Here is a 12560-nt window from a genome sequence, read left to right on the forward strand (position 1 = left end):
GTATTTTAAGAAGGTAACTTCTGCGTTCAGTCATTATGGGTCATACCAGGAGGAAGTTACTGATAGGCACACGGTTGTTTGCTGCATCTATCTCGTGTTTATCAGCATCCCCTCACTGCAGAAGGTTGTACAGAAAAGGTTAAAATGAAGTTGTTAATTTCTCACCATGCACGGATGTCTGGCATGTTGAATGTATCGTATCTGTCACCTCTCTAGGCTGGAAATATGGCTTTTAGGCTGTGGGTCTGTGGCTTTCTCTATTAAATGGCACACTTTTTATCAAGGAAAAAAATATGTATGTAGAGGGGAGGCAGAATCCACAACACTGCAACTTCAGTGTGCTCTGCAACAACTAGACTTAGCAGAGATGTGAAAGTTGATTGCAGTAAGCTTTCTGTGCTTAAAGGGCATTGGCTGGGGCAGTAATGCTCTGGCTGTGAGTAATGCTGTGTTAGATGCAAGGCAGTGCATTGCAGCAGTGAGTGTATTATCTGTATTGTACCTAAGTTACATTTCCCTGTTTGGCTCCTGAATCACAGCAGGATATTTTCTCCTCTTTTTTTTTTTTTTTATTTCTGAAGCATAGCATGGAGTTGGAAGTGTTTGCTGAGTTGTGCTTGGTGGTGTTTGTGAAAGTACTGGATGTTTTCCAGACACAAAGGGAGATTGCTTCCTGCTCTGAGAGGCGTGCAGTCCGCAGTTATGTCTGCGCTGCTCAAACAGGTGTAGTTATTACATTGATAAAGCAGACTTGCTGTAAAAATCCTGATGGAGTTAGTGCAGCTCCGTGCAGCTGAACAGGTGAGGAGTGAAATAACGACACTGGCTTTTCACTCACTGTAGGAGTTTCCTTTTCTCTTCTGGCATTTTGGCATTGAAAAAGCAGGTTATATCTCAATGTAATAATTACATCTTTCTCTTTAGCTTGGTGGATGCATTCAAGTAGGATAGAGGAAAGGGTTACCATGTGCCAAACATAATGAGATCCCTGACAGCCACAGGTTGTTTAAGTTATCCTTGTTTTAGTATAAATAAATGCATTTTGCTCAGCCCTCCATGATGCTGCTTCCTTGTGTAATGCTAATAGGCTTGTACCCTTCCTCCTGCAGAAATAAGGGTTACTTTGCTGACTTAATGAACTAATAAAAAAGAACAAACAAAACCCCCACCAGTGGATGTTTTGTCACCTGTGTTCTTTGAGCAGATTCAGAATTTGTGTTTTAATTATTTGTGGCAAAACCACCTGTGTTCCCATTTCCCTGCCTGTCCTTCCAGCAATGTGCTGCTTACGCTTGTGGAGTTCTGATTTTGGAGATGGGCCAGGTGTCTTTTGATTACCAAAATGGCAGCTTGTATCCTTGTTTTACTTTGATCTGACACTGGCACTTGTTTCTGTTTTTCTTTTTCCTTCCCTCCCCCCCCCCCCTTTTTTTTTTCCTTCTGCATTTGGAGCAATTGCTCTGTAGTGTAACCTGGGAGTTGTTTCTTTTGGTACTTTAATTTTCTGAAACCAGAGAATGGAGAAGGTGGGCAAAACATTTAGTCATATTTCTCTTGATGCATTGTACATCAGGATCCATGTGCTATTTGCAGTACACCTTATCCAGGCTGCTTAAGGGTTGGGAGGGTTGGATGACTAAGATCTTCCCTAATCCATTTGCCGTAGGAAATGTGTGCCTTTCATTATTCTAAACTTTGGACAATTTTAGTTGGATAATAAAAAATAAAAGGCTTATTTTGGCTAGACAGAAACCATGGTTATGGTTCAGTGCTTCACTTGGCTCTTGCGGGTTCTCATCTTGGCTCTGCCATGGGTTGCAATGGGCAGCCACAGGCAAGACCCTTAATTCCAGCCTTCTGTGGGCTTCCTTGTGTTCTTTGTCTTGTATCTAAACAGCAAGTTCTTCATGTTGGCAGTCTTTTACAGTATGTCTGCATCATATCATTCAGGGTGAGAATCTCCATTCTGACTTCTAGCTGTTACCATAAGGTATTGTGTAAAGCTTGTGCTTTTTTTCCTTTTTTCTTTTTTTTCCCCTCCCCATTTTTTCCTTTCAGTGGAACTTACTGAAATTCCTTTTCGTTTTCGACCTCTTTTATGGGGAGCTGAAAGCTTTTTAGACGTGCATTTCCTTTCTTGCTTGGGAAAGGGAGATATGTGTTGGGTTAAAACAATACTTAGGCCTGACTGTTTATACAGGTGGGAAAGCATTTGGGCAGAAGAGAACTTCTCAGAGTGAACTGGGAAGAGAAAAATAACATTTTTTTTTTCTCCCTTTTAACCTGATGATGAAGTAGAGGTTCACAGAAGCTTTCTCGTGTTTGACAACTTCGTGGCAGCTCTTCCTCTCCATGCAACAAAGATGGTTAGTTTCTTATGCCAGTAGTAAGTCATTAAGACTCAGTTGAAAATTTCAACAGGTATGTAGGTACAACTTAAAAAGAACGGAATGAAAATCAAAGATGAACTGTAATTTGTTGTAGCTCTATACTGAAATGTTCTGTAATCATGATTTTGTGAATACGTGGGTGGCTGGATTGGTGGTCAGACATCAAATTTGCATTATCCATAGCTGCTCATGTACTTCAGAACAAATGCTTAACTTTTCTCTGGAGCCTATTAAACAGACTGATGTTAATTTTGTTTGTTGTTTGCTCAGACTGTGTTTGCATTGAATACTGATGTGAAACTTAAAGCTGAAGCCATTCGTTTCTTATATGAGTTTGTGTGCCTGGTGTTCACCCCGTTACTCTGTCTTTGCAAAGTGGTGAATGGTGAGTGAATTGCTTATAGAATTATGTTTGACCCTGAGGACTGCAATAGGAATGGATGTTCTTGGGGTCATGGTACTGGTAAACCACTTGATAGATTATAATTTAATTTCCTTTCTACCAGACAGCCTTGCGCAACCGCTGTGTAAATATTGCCACACTTTGCATTGATTCTGAGAAGCCATTCCATACCTTAGAGATTTATAACATACTAACACATTTTTTCTAATAGAGCAGGGCACTCCTTTCAATTCCATAATAGTGTTTACCGTTTTCAAGCCACACTAGGGCTATCTGTCAGTTGATTCAAGGCAGTTGTCTTCGTGCGAATTAATATGGCACTGCACATGTAACCACAAACACTGGAAACAGTCTGTCCATTGAGATTTCTGGTATTTTCTGATTTTAGAATAAGCAGAAGCAGCACTGAAGTAGTCTCTTACGTGGTATTGCAGTTGAGCTTTGCCAAAATGGATAAGTGCAAGGGCAGTGCTTAAAAATAGGGATGGGGATGTGGCAGGAGAAAACCATACTTGGATGTTTCACATTCTGTGATGCAGAGTAAATGGCAATAACTTTGCTGTTGTTATTTCAAACGTAGTAGGCATCTATTCCTCCCCAGGCTTGGTGCAATCTTAGAACTGTAGGAAAAACTGAAGATTTGTCCTTATACATAAACTTGTTTAAAAAAAAAGCAGGTGAAGGGGTTTCTTCCTTGAATGCCAGAACTGGTTTTGTTTTGAGTAAAAGGTCGTGAACGGGGGGAAGAAACCCATAGTGTCCCCTTTTAGATTCTGAATGCCAAATGTGTGTGAAGGGAGCAAGGTCTCTTTCTGGGTCATTTGGTTGTTGGGTTGGTTTTTTTTTTCCAGTTTATTTTATTCCTCCTTGGTTTGGCAGACAGCTGTCTAGCCAGTAATAGTAGATTATGCAGCGATGGTGGTTCCAAAATCTTAATGGATAAAATAGTGGTTCTACATCATTTGGAAAATTTGGCTTGCAAATTTTCTCCAGGACTTCATCTAATACAGGCTTGACAAAGGTATGCTTGTTTCTGATCGGAATTGTTTCCAATTTCTAGCTCGAGTTCCAGATGTTACATTAACTCCAAAGGACACAAATCTTAAAATAAAAAGCTGAAAAAGACTTTTTCCTTTTTCTGCACTAAAGGTATGATATGCGTCCTTGAAAATCTAATATAAAACTGCTTGGAAGTAACATGTTCAAGATTGAACTGGTGGCAAATGCTTTTTGTTGCAACAAAAGTATAGTCATGTCAGACTCAAATGTAAGTTCTACAATATGACTTATCGATCTTTTAACAGCTAAAACACCTTCCCAGGTAGAACCATCTTGTTAAGGGAAACCTGACACATGGTGCTGTGCTTTAGAAGGTACGAATAGGGAGAAGGTTTTGGTGGCAGGTTGTGGTAAGGACTTTTGACTTTTGTGCAAATCGGAAGGCTGTCTTGTAGTCAAATACTCAATTTTTGTTTGTTTTGGTGATTGCTTGTTGGGAAGGAGAGTGAATGCAAGATGAAGTGAAAAGGGTTATTTAAGATAATGAAAAATGCAGTACTGTGCTTGTATTTATATCATGGGTAATACTTAATTTGCTTCCTCTAATGTAGTGCACACATACTGCAATCTACTCGGAGCTTTGTAAATCACTCCTTGCTGGAGATGATTCTGCCTCAGCCAAGAACGTTGATTAACTAAATACATTCCTTATGGCTCTTTTTCTTTTCCTCTGTGAGGCCAGTGTTTGTCCTGCTGGAACGACATGAAGGAATTTTTTTTTTTTTTTTTTTTCTGCTGTCTTCTGTATTATTCTATAAGTCTGATTGTAATTGAGTGTTGTAGAGGCAAAGTCATGACACTCCTGAAAACCTAGCTTTTTCTTCAACATCTGGTCAGAAATGGCTGGAAATGAAATTTTGAACACAGATTCTCTAATGCTTCTTCAGCTTGTTGCCAAAAGTTTGCCAAGGGTCTGAAAAAAAGTTAAAAATCTGACTTAATTTTGTGTTAAAATGGTCATAGCAAACGGAGTAGAAGTATGCTTCCAGTGTTCCTTAGATTAAAAAAGGCATCAGTTCTTAAGATTTTCATCGTCTAGGTGGGATTATCGATTCTTCTTAGTACCTCCAATTTATGCTTTTTGAGAAAGTGTTGAATCATGCTCATTTATCTTGCTGTAATTGAAAGAACGCACAGAATAGTTGTGCAATTGTGAAGTTTATTTCATTTGGTTGTTAATCTATAGTAGAAATCTAAAAGTTGTCTTGCAAACGAAGCAGTGGAGAGGGCAAAGGAGGGAACCTACTCATTGTGTTGCATGAGGTTTTGCATTGCCAAATTCAGTAGGTGTAGAAGGACTATAAAAATGCATGATGTGTGTGTTTGCTGTCCAGAATTTTGAAAAATGCTTGTTTTGTTTTGTTTTTTAACCCCTAAATTAAATCTCAGGCTTAAATTGTTGCTGACTTTGTGAACTATGAGTGTTTCAGTTGGTTGTGAGAGGTGCCATAATGCTGTTGCATACAGCTGTTTCCACAGATTGTGGAGTCACTGTCCCTGGAGGTGTTTGCGAACCATAGAGTTGTGGTACTTAGGAACATGGTGTAATGGGCTTCTTGGTCATGGGTTGATGGTTGGACTAGATGATGTTAGAGGTCTCTTCCAGTCTTTCACAGAATCACAGAATCACCCGGGTTGGAAGGGACCTCAAGGATCATGTAGTTCCAACCCCCCTGCCTAGCAGGGCCACCAAACACACACATTCAGATCAGGTTGCCCAGGACCCCGTCCAACCTGGCCTTGAACACATCCAAGGACGGGGCATCCACAACCTCCCTGGGCAGCCCGTTCCAGGGCCTAACCACTCTCCTTGTAAAGAACTTCCCCCTAACATCCAACCTAAATCTTCCCTCCTTCAACTTGGATCCATTTCCCCTAGTCCTGCTGTTGTCAGCCCTTTTGAAGAGTTTACTCCCCTCGTGGGTGTAGGTTCCCTTCAGGTATTGATAGGCTGCTGAGGTCACCACGCAGCCTTCTCTTCTCCAGGCTGAACAAGCCCAACTCCCTCAGCCTGTCCTCATAGGGGAGGTGCTCCAGCCCCCTGATCATCTTAGTCGCCCTCCTCTGGACCCTTTCCAAAATCTCAATGTCTTTCTTGTACTGAGGGCTCCACACCTGGACACAGTACTCCAGATGGGGCCTCACAAGAGCCGAGTAGAGAGGGACGATCACCTCCCTGTCCCTGCTGACCACCCCTCTCCTGATGGAGCCCAGGATCCCATTTGCCTTTCGAGCTGCCAGAGCGCACTGCTGGCTCATGTTCAGTTCTGGTTCATGTGCTGGTTCATGTCTTTCTCCTTCTATGAGCAGCCAAAGGGTCTGTAATAGAGAGCAGTAAAGTTGCAAGCTATGCTCTCCAGCCTGGCTGAGGAAACATAAAGTAGTGTCTGCGCTATGTGTCTCTAAAATGTTGCATTTCAGGATGTTTCAAGAAAAACAGTTGTCATTCCTGTACCTCCAGCATCAAGCTGGCTCTCCAAATTTGAGTGCCTGTAGGTTATATTCAAAAGAAGGCAGATTCTATCAGTCTCTTTGTAACTATTTTTGTTGGTTGTGTGTTCAGGAATTCGGCCCCAGAATACCTTACTTGTTTTCTTGAAATAGGTGTTGAACATCTAGATATTCAAAACTGAAGAAAATCTGGGAGAAAGCAGAAAAGTGGGGCCTTGGAACCTTAAAAAAAAAAAAGTTAAATAAGAGCTATTTAAGATTTTTATTTTTTTATTTTTTATTTGTTTGCAGGTGACTAATTCTAAGTGTGATCTCATGGTTGTTAATTGATTTGTTGGTGTCTGTTTTTTCCTGTGATACATAGCCATGGGTAAAGCCCAAACGTGGGTGATGTGAGAAACATGGCTGAGGTGAGAAGGTGGCACTAAGACTTGGAAACAATTTCTGGGCATGCTGGGATCTGTAATAGGCAGGAGAGGAAGCTAGAAGCCATGTGGCTTGGTGGGAGAGGCCTTGCCCTTGGTTGCCCATCTTCTGTGTGTTTTCTCCTGTCAAAATAGGCAGGTTTTCCTACAGATGCACATGAGAGCTAATCTCTGCTCAAAATGCAAGACGGACCTTTACAGGTGGCTTTGTGCCTTAAATATACCTATGGTGACACAGAGAGGTTTGCTTTGCTCCTGCAGGAGGTGGAGAAAGCCTTTAATGTTGCATTAGGTTTTCATTTAATATGTACTTTAGCTGGTGCTACAGTAGAGATGCCAATGTATTCTCATTAAAAAGCCTTTGTTCATCAACACTGGGTTGTGAAAGGTCTGGGATTTGCTGTCTGTATTTATGCTGGGATTTTCAGTGAATGTTTGGCCTTCATCACTGAAATTTGATGGTAGTTTTCAGTTCAAACGCTCTTGGAACTCAATGCAGGTTGAAATCTAACCAGTACCAAACTCAGCAGTTGACTTTTGAGCAGTGTGTGCTTTCACAGTGGTAGTTTTCAGAGCTTGCTATTAATTCCCGCTTGGAAGAAACTTGTCCTGATCCCAGATAGATACCATATTTGCTTTAAAACTGTCATGTACATTGTACTTCTTCAGAAATGCTACACTTAAAATCACAAGTTGCAGCAGAACCCTCAGGAGAATAAACAAGCTGTTGTGAACTTGTTGTTTGCTTTTTGCTATGTTGAAACTGAAAAATCCTATGGCTATTTTAACCTCTGTAGAATGCACAGATGGGAAACCTGAGGTCAGGAAGAGGTGGAGGTTCAGTCTGCAGAGATATTATCTGTTTAACATTAGCTAGACAGAATTGCATGAGATTGCAGTCCTCACAACTGTTTGGCTGAATACCAGTTGTGCATTACATACAGAGAGATAGCCGAGAGCCAGGAGTTTTGCAATAATGTTTAGAAATTTCCTCTTTTTTTAACGAAACAGACCAGATGAAAATTGCTTTCTTTTCCAGTGAATTGTGTTCTCCTCTAAATAAAACAGCTGAAGTGCTTGCAGGTCTTGTCTAATGCATATCTGAGCGGCTTCATCTACGTTTCCCTAAATCTTTGCTGATACTCAATTTTTTTGTTTAGTTATCCAGCAGCTCTCTAAACACGTTCTGCGTGCTGCTTGGTGGTCCATGCCGTGTTGGCTGCTCGCATGGGCTTGGCTGTCCTCCTTCCCAGCTGCTGAACTCTGCTCGGAGATGATGAAATGTGCTGTTCCGTGTAACTAATTTCAGTATTTGCAACAGGGATATTAAGGACAGTCTGAGAGCTATTGCCTTGTGCACCAGGAGGGCAGTGCATGTGGTGTGCTTAATGGGTGGTCTGTGGGAAAAGAAAGAAAAGTTTGAGGAACCCCCCCTTGAAAATATGTCCATAGGAAAATGATCTTAAAGGCACACAGAGGGCTTGTCTCCAGCCTCTGCAGAGGTGGGAGCATGCTGGATTGTGCCCACCAAATTCAGTGGTTTGCCTTCTCTGGTATGTGAAAGCTTTTTACTTGAAGTAGGTAATGTAATTAAAGGTGGAAGCAAGAGAAAACAATGAGTAAGTTCAGAGTGTGCTGTCGGAAAGTTTCAAAACGCTTCTTACCCTCCCGGGGAATCTGAACCAATCCAAAGTTTCAAAGAAGGAATGAGAAAAGAATAAAAAAAAAAAAAAAGGGGGGGGGGAAGGGGGGGGGAGGAAATTAAAGGTGGCTTTAGATTTGTTCAGAGAAATCCTTTCATGCCTTTCATCCAGGGGAGGTGAACTAATTCAGGCCAGTTGAGATGAAATCACGTATAATCAGAGCACCATATTTAGCTGTGAATTGTGATGTTAGCAGTAACAAGCCAGAGGTTGCCAAACAAAATCAACATTAAATTCAGTCTCATCTTCATAAAACACTGCTGTTTTGGGGTGGAGAATCCTGCACAATGCAGAAAATATCACAAGATCTTTAAAAAGAAACACAAAACAAAACACCAGCATCTTGTTTATTTAAAAAGCATCAAACAACAAAAGCTGGCTAGCAATTTATCTTGGTATGTTATCATAATATTTGAATGTTAATGTTTGATAAATGTACTGAATGCATTGATCTTGAATGGCTGAGAGGAGCAGTGGTGTGGCTGTGACATTACTGGGATAAGTTTGTGCTTTTCCTTGTTGCTGAGTGCTTCAGGGCACGCAGATGAAACTCCTTTGCTGGGGTGAGGAATGGTTGTACAAAAATTGTTTCTGAGGAATGGCTATCCAACTTCATTCAGACATCACCTCTTGCAGGCAATTCTAAGCTTTTGTAGCACGTTCTGGTATCTTTGGTGCATGTTTTTTCTCTGCACCCCATCCGTGCTGAGAAAAAAGGCAAAGCCTGGACAGGCATAATGTCTTCATGCCCTTTATTCTGTCACTGAGAGTACATGATCTTCATCCTCTCCTAAAAGCTTTTACTGCTTCGGGTGTTACTTTGCTCCTCTTTTTCTCCCTGCCTCCCCAGCGCAGACAGCAAACTCTTCAATTGTTCATGGCTTTTCTGAACCCACTAAACCTTTTGTTTACCCTTTTCTGAGGGCCCTTTGCAATTTGCTGCTACAAAACTAGATGTCCTTTAAGCTTGTGGGTTATTTGTGTAAGCCTTTCCTGCAACATATGTGTACCTAAAGCTGTTTCACTTCTTGTAGGTGTGTTGGTGGATGAGCAGCCTCTCATTGCAGCCTAATGGCAAATAGATGGCTAAGGTTCTAGATGTCTTCCAGTGTTTAGCAGTGATACTCAATATACTACTTAACATATATAAATAAAACTGGTATCAAATAGGTTTGTATTTTGGGGTGCTAGTGTGGGTTGGATTGCTTTGCACTGCCTTAGGCCTAGTGTGACCATGCAAACAACTGAATGCATAGGCTTTTAAAGAAGTTATAGAAATGCTTGATGTCTGCTACCTGCTTTGTGTATAAGTATGGGATATTCTTGGTGGTTTAAAATAACACCCTGAGTTTCAGACCTCAATCACACTTGAAAATAAATTAATTCTAAAGGAGAAGGGAATTAGTGTCAAATGGATTTACCTAGATGGTTAGAGGAGCAGGGTATGGGCAAAGGAGTGCATCTTCCTGTTGAAGTGGGAATTGAAGCTGTCTGTCTCTGAAGAGCTGTGCCCTTACAGCTCATGGACCCACACACTCACTCCCTGACTCACAGAGGGGTTGGTGGCAGGGATGAAAGGCGTAGCGCGTTGTGGAGCCTTCTGCTGGAAGTGCCTTGTGAACAAGCATTAGCTTGGCTTCCTGACAACCTCCTGGGATGATTAACAGCTGAAGGAAGGGTAAGTTTGTAGAGGGTGATTATTTTTTTTCTTTTAATTTAGTTAATTTTTTTACGAATGAAGCAAGGCGCATGCTGCTGAAGCACCTGCCTAAGTCCGCTGAGGTGGTAAATGTGGGAGTAGAACTGAGGAGCCCTGGTTTTGAGCCACCTTGACAAACTGCTCCCACTTACCTCTGTGTTGCAGCAGCAATATTCTTTCATTTAGTAATTACAGTAGGAATTCACCTTATCTAGAATAATGGGTTTTGAGGATGAAAGTCGCAGTCCTCTATTCTTTGGACTGTGTCTGGCATGTTTAAACTCGGATTGAATATGTGCAGTGTGTACAGGAAGATCAGCATTTAATCTATCTTTTTGAAGTTGGTGATCAATGGATTTCAGATTCTCTGCAGCAACAGCAGCTGCCAGTAAAAAGAACTGGGGTTCGGAATACAGAGCTTGGGGTTTTTAAGGAAGAGAAACTATTTTTTTTTTCTTGAGGAATATATAACAACTGCATTAAAAGAGTAAAATCAACTGGTGACTTTGTGGAATTTGTATATGCCATTCTCTTCTTGCTTAGCTAGGTGCTGGATTTTTTTTAAAGAGGTGGGGTTGGCAAAACTTTTGGTTCTCATCTTTTCTCTTCCACGCATGAGTGTTTCTCCTTTTTTACCTTCTTCCCTGTTGTGTTGTTGGTAGTAGTGTTGGTTTTTTTTTTTTTTTATGGTTCTAGTAGCCTCTGTGCACATGAGCTTCCTGCTGTCACCAGCTGCTGTCTCTCACCCCTTGAGCTAACCCATGAAAAATAGGGATAACACTCCAAAGGGTGACGGCATGTGGAATAACTTCCTTCGCTGAATGTTTGGAAGCAGGCTTATGCTTCGTATCAGAGGCCTAGTTTCCGTGTGTTCCAGAAGAATTAGAGCTGAAAAAGAAGAGGGATCACTTAAACAATTATGTGATTCTATGCTGAGATGGAAGGGAGCCTTGAAGACCACCTGGTCCAACACCTCTGCAATAAACAGGGACACTTACACTAAATCAGCCTGACCTTGGGTGTCTCCAGGGACAGAACATCCACCACCTCTCTGGATAACCTGTGCCAGTGCCTCACCGCCTTTATTGTAAGAAACTTCTTCCTTATATCTGGTCTAAATCTCCCTCTTTTAGTTTGCAGCCATTTCCCCTTGTCCTGTCGCAGCAGCCCCTGCTAGAGAACCTGTCCCCTTCCTTCTTACAGGCCCCCCTTTAGATGCTGAAAGGCCTCCAGAGCAGTTTGTCCTCTAGAACTGATGTTTATCTGTTGGCTTTAGAGCTGGTGTGACCCTACTTATATGCTGTCTCTATACAGCAGCTGTTTTTAAGTCTAGAAAGTTGATGCATGCATGCTGGCCCTGTATCCCCTCGTAGTGTTTCCTTAAGACTGTACACAGTTGGGTGCAAAAGTTTTGACGTGTTTGTTTTTGCCATCTTGTGTGCCTGTGGCAGCGGGTGTGGGGGTTGTTTTTGTTCCATGGTAATGAGTGTTTTTGTGGTTTGGGACATTGACTGCTGCAAGAATTATATACTCTTCTCCCTGTCCAGCACTACAGACGGCTTAACCACAGAGGTCTCCTGTGCGCTTGTCCTGCTAAGAATTGATAGAATATTTAAAATATAAGCTGTTGCCCGTGCTGTTATTTTGTGTAGCTGTGTTAGTGTGCTTCTTAAAGTGAGACCTTGGTTCTGTGTTGTAAGCCAGGCTCCCAGTTCCTTGGTCACTTCTGTTAAAAGCACAGCCGAGTCTTTCCATGACCTTTAGCCCAGTTAAGTGTTTGAAGAAAGGTTAAGCAAGGCTTTTCCCTTGTGCTATACATAGGGTTTTGCTCTTTCAGTGTTTTCCCGAGGAAGAGCTGTGCACGTGCCTGGAATTGTCATGTCTTCTTCAATTGTAAGGGAATGCAGACAAAATGTAGGCATGTCAACAAGTACAAAACAACGATATAAATATGGCTGTTTAAAACTGGACAGCCTCAGCCTGTCCTAATAGAACTACTGGATCTTTGCAGCAAACTGGTGATGTACTTTGCTGTCAATTCTTAATGATCATCTTTGTCTTAATACGTAAATGAGTGTCAAACTGGTTTTCAGAACTATTGCTTTACCAACAGCTATTTCTGAAGGTCACAATTGAAGTGCAATTGCCATTTTTTTTCACAGACTCGTACAATGGCTTGGGTTGGAGGGGATTTTAAAGCCCACCCAGTTCCACTGCCCTGGGCTGGGCTGCCCCCCACCAGATTGGGCTGCCCATGGACCCATCCAGCCCAGCCTGGAGCACCTCCAGGGATGGGGCATCCACAACCCTTCTGGGCAGCTGTGCCAGGGCCTCACTGCCCTCTTGCCTGCTAACATCTAGCCTAAGTTTTCAGTATTTTAGTTTAAAGCCATTCCCCTTTGTCCTATCACTTAGTAAGATAAGGATATA

The 12560-nt window shown here is 41.8% G+C and overlaps 1 protein-coding gene across 2 annotated transcripts in view; it reads left to right on the top strand.

The window, feature by feature from the left end:
- The window catches only part of LRP5 (LDL receptor related protein 5), a 129905-nt gene that overhangs the window by 14570 nt on the left and 102775 nt on the right, over positions 1–12560 (top strand). The gene's annotated exons all lie outside the window — the stretch shown is intronic.

The sequence above is a fragment of the Centrocercus urophasianus genome, unplaced genomic scaffold, assembly GCF_019232065.1.
Source record: "Centrocercus urophasianus isolate 14NV4802_14NV808 unplaced genomic scaffold, USGS_Curo_1.0 seq_14, whole genome shotgun sequence".
In the NCBI taxonomy this organism is placed as follows: domain Eukaryota; kingdom Metazoa; phylum Chordata; class Aves; order Galliformes; family Phasianidae; genus Centrocercus; species Centrocercus urophasianus.